Below are 7,198 nucleotides of genomic sequence, written 5' to 3'. Positions count from 1 at the left end.
CTGGCAGGAGTCAGTTCTTTCCTTCCACCACGGAGGTTCTGAGGTTTGAACTCAGATCATTAGGCTTGGTGGCAGGCACCATTATCCATTGAGCTATCTCACTGACCCTTTCTTTTCTATTTATCTAATTTCACTCCAAAACTAAATGCAAAGACATCACAGAGATATGACAAATATAACTGCACAATGGGGGAAGAAAACAGGGGAGTTAGGGATTGGTAAGTATTGGAGTGTTCCAAAAATACTATTCTCTCCCTTTTCCATTCAGAACCATTGTTTGCAGATAATTAAAGGGGATGTAATTAAACCTAGGATTTTGGACAGATCATGACCACGGCCATGTCTCTTTTGTTATACGTGCTGTTCTCCACGAGAAGGGTGGCATCACTGTTTCCCATTTTATAGAAAGGGAAGACAGTTTCTCCTATTGGCATGGCATTCATGCCATCTCCTCCACAGGAAGAGCCTTTGTCCACAAGTCCAGCAGGCACTAGGTTGGGGGACTTCCTGGCAGGTTCTGTAGCTGCTGTGCAAGACACAGACATGCAGGAGTCTCTGAGACAGGCTGACTCAGGGGCCATCCGTTTGGTACCAAGCAGGGAGCCTGCCTCTCTCTAAAACATAAGCTTCGCCCAGTAGGTTTGGCCCATGCTATTAACTCCCATCCCCTCAGTACCTGGCAAAGGACTCAATAAAGGTCTGTTGGCTGAACGAATGAATAAACACAAACTCAGAAAAATGAGATGGCGCCAGTTTAATTTGGGCTTAGAGGAACATTTCAGATTTACTTACGTTTTTATTATTATTGTGTTTTTTTGGTGCCAGCTCAGGTCTACTCTAGATCTCAGGCATTTTGAAGGAGTAGGTTCAGAGAGCTAAGAGACAGGATTTCTGCAATTTAAAGGAGCTCTCTCTCTCTCTCTCTCTCTCTCTCTCTCTCTCTCTCTCTCTCTCTCTCTCCCCCTCTCTCCATTAAGAACCTGATTCTTTTTCTAGATAGTTATTAACTTTAGTAAATTTGCCTGTTGGGAGAAGACAGAGGGAACGAATGGCCTTCTGCTTAAGTATCTTTTACCTGAATTTAATTTCATCAGTGCACAGCCTTGAATAATATGAAATAACAGAATAACGGGAAAAGCAATCAGGACCGAGGGGTGCAGAGCTCTGACTTTCCCTTACTTTTGCTTCCTCCCATCTCTTCCGTCCCTTCCATCTCTTCCCTTCCTCCCTCCTTCCCCTCTTCCTTCCTTCCCCTCTTCCTTCCTTCCTTCCTTCCTTCCTTCCTTCCTTCCTTCCTTCCTTCCTTCCTTCCTTCCCTCCCCTCCCCCTTCTCCCCTCCCCTCCCTCCCTCTCTCTCTCTCTCTCTCTCTCTCTCATTGGGTTCCAAGTTTTCAGCTCATTTCATTTCCAAAGAGGCACTACATTAAAAGAAAAGTTTTATTTTATTTTTACTCGCGTGTGTATGTGTATGTGTGACTATGTGTGTGTGACTATGTGTGTGTGCATGTGGGTACCTACAAAGGCCCAAAGAGAGCATCAGATCCCCTGGAGCTGTAGTTACAGTCAGTTGTGAATGACTCAAACCACTGAGCCATCTCTCCAACCCCAAGGGGAAACATTTTTGCTTGTCCCTCTTGGACGTACTGAATGTAGTCCAATTTTTCTGTCTGCTTTCCCACGAGTACTTCTTATGATTAAATATGCAATTGGGACTCAAAGCACGAGAAATTTTGCCATCAGGATGAGGCTGCCCTGCTGGCGACAGATTTAAATGTCAACACTGCTGAATGGAAGCAGAAGTGGGACTTTGTGCTGAGCCTGGAGAACCATCCACTAACCACCCCTAACCAAATCTGAGGAGATCTGAGGGCAGCATACAGACAGCCATTCCATGCAGGCTCATGATGGAATTATCCTGGCTGATTTCAGGAATGATCTATGCACTGCCAGTATGTAGATACCATGCAAATGGTATTATTTTGCCTTGTTTATCAGCATGCCATAGCATTGCTCCTGCTTGGCACTTCTCATTGCAAATCTGACATTCTCAGGCCATCTGACAAGTCTTTGCCTGGACTGCTGTGATGTAGTTATGAAAAATACATTCATTTGTCTGTATGGAGAGGATTTAAAAACACAGTGTTTGTTACTACTGTCTGGGTACTAAAACATGTGGTCATCAGTCAACCAGAAAATAATCTCTTCCCCACCCATTGGCAACCTTTTTTGATTTCCAAAAGTCTAAATTGTAGTCAGATTTTTTTAGGGACACCAGCTCACAAAAATGACAGGGAGACTTATTAACTATGAAAGCTTGGCTTTCACTTAGGTTTGCTTGACTAGCTCTTATAACTTAAACTAATATGCTTATGTTAAGCTATGTTCTGCCATGCGACTCATGCCTGTTACCTTTCCTCCTGCACATATGGCTTGCTCTGTATTTCCTGATGTCTCTGCCTTTTTCTTCCCAGAGTTCTCTCTCTGCCCTGAAGACCTGTCTATACCACCCGCCTCGTTATTGGCCATTCAGCTTTTTACTACACTCATTATGGCAATACATTTTCACACAGTTGTACAAATATCCCACAACATTTCCTCATTTCTGTCTAAACAAAAAGAAAAGGTTAAACTCTAACACTGTAAAATTGTATACAATAAGGACAGTTATCAAGTAAGGATTACATTTACAATGTCTAGTCCATTTGCTTTTGGCAAATTTGGAGAATTTATTATTTATCTTATCTTGAGGAGTTCAAAGTTTTGTACTTAATTTATTTCTTATTATAACTTGTATTACCAATCTAAACTATCTTTTTGACCTCAAAACATTTTCTTAGATAAACAACTTAAGTTTTTATGTCTCTCAACCTTATACACTTTTATACTTTTGTGAATTTCTTTTTTGTGTGTGAATTTATTTTCTGAATTTGGTAACAAGGAAAACTGTAAGTATAATTATCTAATCTTTAACTCTATCAGAGACCCAGGAAGGATATAATATTATATGAAAAAACAGAATGTGCAGTGCAAACAACTTCCAAAGCTGTAGGAATGTCAGAAACAACTGGTTGCCTGGATAGTCACCCAAGTTTCCTCTGTAATACTTGGGCATCCATATTCAGCCTACAGACCTAGAATATCAGATAGACCTTTCTGTGAAGCAGGAATTTTTGAAAAACTGTCCTACCTTGTCTTGCCAAAGTTCGGCAGTTGCTTTCTTTTGTGTCCTGCTTGTCAAGTTTGGACATCATATGGTCACTAGTTGAGGAAAGGGCAGTTTCTTGTTCAATGATTAGCTTTGCCACATTGAAAGAGAGTTCCGAATGGAGGTTCTTTGATGCCCATCATCTTCTCTGAAGTAGATTGGTACTTCCAGGAGCAGATGTGTCTCATTGTCATGAAAAGTCTTAGGCTATTAAAACATCTTAAATACCATATTATGTAGCTCTCTGAAGTGTTTGAAGACCACTTGTCTATCTAAAATATGGCTCTGTTTGACCTTGAAAGCATATCTAATGTGACTACAAGTTTGATTGTTATAGTTGACTGCTAACCTGTATTTCTTTATTATTCTAAATAGTTTGCAATAGCAATTTCAAGGACTAGAAATTTACATTACATTGTTAAATGAACCACATAGGTACAGTACCTTAAACAAGAATAGAAATGTATGTACAGTATTTTCTAACAAAAATAACCTTCAGTTTATATCAATTTACAATAATGCATACCAATATAAAATGTATAAGACTTGTAGTTGCTTTTTTAGTTTAAAAGTAGATTCAATAATCTACACTTTTATCCTATTATTTCTATATCCCCCTTTTTTTTCTTTTCAGAATGAGATACCTGAATTTAATTTCCTTTGTTTAGTGTCCTCCTTGGTCATGACCATTAACAACTTGTGACCAACAACCCTAAGTAATGACAAACATCTGTAGCCAATCGGTGACCAAAAAATCACCCAGCCAACCTCTTGGGAGTGTGGGCATGATGTTCTCTATACTACTTCTTGTTGTCTAGGGTTGATGACTTCTTTTTTTTTTCCCTTAGGGTGATGACATCCCCATAGGGGTATGCTGGTATTGCAGACATGTCCTAACAATTTGCTAGCTCACCTTACAGGATGAGACTGAAGTTCAGACAATAATGGGTCCATAGTGTGGAAGATCAGAAGTCACGGCAGGAAGACTCCAGGAAGCTAATGAATCATCAAACCAGGTGCCAAAGATGGAAGTGACCACCTAGAAGCTGAGTGTGATCATCATGGTAGATCCACCTGGCTGTGGTCTGAGAGCCCCACACACTTGGATCACTATTTCCCACCATGGCATTAAACTCCAGACCAGACTGTCTCCCATGTCACACCTGCAGGTCCACATCCCTGCCACAACTATGGAAAAGACTCCTACCAAGAGCAGCATGTCCGAATCTCTAGCAAACAGGCTTCCAGGTTTCTGGATTTCTCACTGAGGAAGAGGGTTTTCTATCTTGGGCATGTCAAAATGCTCCTGGTGTCCACACATTCTGTTTCCATCCTCCTTCCCTGACACCTCCAGGTGCACCAGAGAGCTTGGCTGTAGGCTTGTGCTTTTGAACACTCCCTTCTAGAGCTTGAAGAGGGGACCCAGACTCCTCTCCAGAACACTCTTTGTCTCTGGGGCTGGAGCCTGAAATCTTCTTAGGTCCCCCACGACACTGGGGAATCTAAGTCTGTCCATGGCAGAAACAGTTCTTCTAGTGAACTCATTCCCCCTAACCACCTATCTCCATGTTCCTCTGGAGCCCTCATCTGAGACCTTCCATACAGCTTAATCTACTCAGCAAGTTCTGACCCAAGCTGGGAAGTCGGGTCTCTCATTGTTGCTAAAGTGGCTGAGCATTCAGGAAGTATTTTGTCTATCCATCATCAAGATCATTAAAAAAATTCCCAAGTGAGTGAATAAAATTAGTCTTTACCTCTTTAACCTTGGATATTTGGAATTATTTTATCTCTAACTTTGATATCTTCATCTACACAGTTGAAATTTTAGTTTGCATTGAGTTGACCATCTTTTCTTACACACACACACACACACACACACACACACACACACACACACACACAGAGTAATCTATTTTTTCCTCCAATTTTTTCATTTGCTAAAATTAAAACATAATGCCAGAATCCAGCCTGTATCACTATGAGTAGCAGGCTGTGTGGTAGCTGCTTTTTATGAAGGCACTAAGATAGCTTTAATTCTCTTTCTCACTGAATATATCTAACAAGAAGAATTTACTATTAAGTTCTGAAGTTCTGCCTAAAATATGTCTCCTGTAACAGATGGTGGCAGTTGTTTCTATACGAAGAGAGGTAAGATGCCATTGATGGAAAGATGCATTCACTGTCAAACAATAGGTTCGAGGTTCCTCACGGCTTGGATGGATTTTCTTCAGGATGTAAGTGATGGGAGCGTACCACAAAGCTCGGACATTTGCTCAGAGGTGGCTCTAGGTGGAGTGCATCTGGACCTCAGGGGTGACTGGGTTCAGAGACTCGTGCCGTAAATACTATTATAGTCTTTGCCCCCTTTTCTGTGGCATTCTGGTCCGTTTATTCAAGGTTTCCTTGACCTCCCCTCTTTGGGGACCCCTGGTTTTATTGCAAGCCTCTGGGAGCTCCCTGAAGTTCATCAGTTTCATTTCTGGAATATTTTGGTCCAGACTACATTAGGAGCCCATACCAGGCCAATAAAACCCAGGACAGGCTACTGCGACATCATTGTCCTGGGCCCAGTTTTGCAGATAGCTCAAAGCAGAAATCACCGAGAGGAGGCAAGGAGCAGCTTGAGAAGGCTAGGGTTGACGTACGGCACTAGCAGATAAAACGGTTTTGTGAATATGGAAATCCTAGCAGCAAGCTCTAGTCTGTTTTGCCTTAAGAGTCTGAACTCCTATTGTGTGGGTCGGTCCTGGCAGATGACAGCGTTTGTGTTCTCATGCAGAGGAGTTAAATATCCCTGGGCTGTGGATGTGCTTAGTGGGCAATGTTTAAGATGATCTCAGGTGCTAAGAATGCTCATTTTGTTCTTCATTCTTTGCAGTCTGCTTTCCGTGCGTTACATGGCCAATCTGGAATCTCTAAGCTCTGGAACTCTTCTGTGTCTGGCTTTTTTTTCTCAGAGACTAGAGTGGCAGCAGTGGACAGGCGGCCAGAAGGGCAGCAGAAAGTGCTCTTTCGTGCTGTAGACATTCAAGCCCAAGGTATAGGGATCCTTAGACCTTACTCCAATCCCCAGCCCCCATCTATTAAGGGCAAACTAAGAGTAGCAGCATGTATCTGGAGCTCCAGGACTGGGAGGGTAGAGATGGGAGGATCCCTGGCAGCTAGATTAGATGAATCAGCGAGCTCCAGGTTCAGTGAGAGATGCTGTCTCCAAACATAAGCTGGGGAGTGACAGCAGGACACCTCTCAGCCTCCGGCAAGCACAAGCACATGTGTGCGCACACATGCCGTAGAATATTATTTTAAGATGTGCTACATTTATTCACGCTGTGGAACATTTGTTTCTTGCTGCTAAGATGTGTTGCATTCTTTTACGCTGCATTTGTTTAACTCTGTGAAGCTGTGATACTTTGCCTGTCTAAAACACCTGATGGTCTAATAAAGAGCTGAACAGCCAATAGGGAGGCAGGGGAAAGGATAGATAAGGCTGACAGACTGAGAGGACAAACAGAAGGAGAAATCAGAGATCAAGGGAAAGAAGAAGGAGCAGGATGGAACAAGGAGAGGAGGATGCTAGGGGCCAGCCAGTCAGCCAGCCACCCAGCCACCCAGCCAGCCAGCCACCCAGTCAGCCAGCCAGCCAGCCAGCCAGCCAGCCAGCCAGCCAGCCAGCCACCCAGCCAGCCAGCCAGCCATGGAGTAAAAATGAAAGTAAAGATACACAGAAGTAAGAAAGGGGTAAATCCCCGAGGCAAAGGGTAGATGGGATAATTTAAGATAAAAAAGCTGGCTAGAAGCAAGACAAGCTAAGGTTGAGTAATTTATAAGAAAGAATAGGACTCTGTGTGTAATTTATTTGGGAGCTGGGTGGTGGACCCCCAAAGACCAAAGAGGTAAGAGCAAAAGAGTAAAGAAAACAACACACAGGAGCATGTACCACACATAAGGCAGACTTAACACTGGTCCTCTGCTATTTGTGCTTTGTTGCATTCT

Source organism: Chionomys nivalis, chromosome 9 (assembly GCF_950005125.1).
Source record: "Chionomys nivalis chromosome 9, mChiNiv1.1, whole genome shotgun sequence".
NCBI lineage: Eukaryota > Metazoa > Chordata > Mammalia > Rodentia > Cricetidae > Chionomys > Chionomys nivalis.
The sequence above is the reverse complement of the archived record's forward strand: the minus strand, read 5'-3'. Positions refer to the sequence as shown.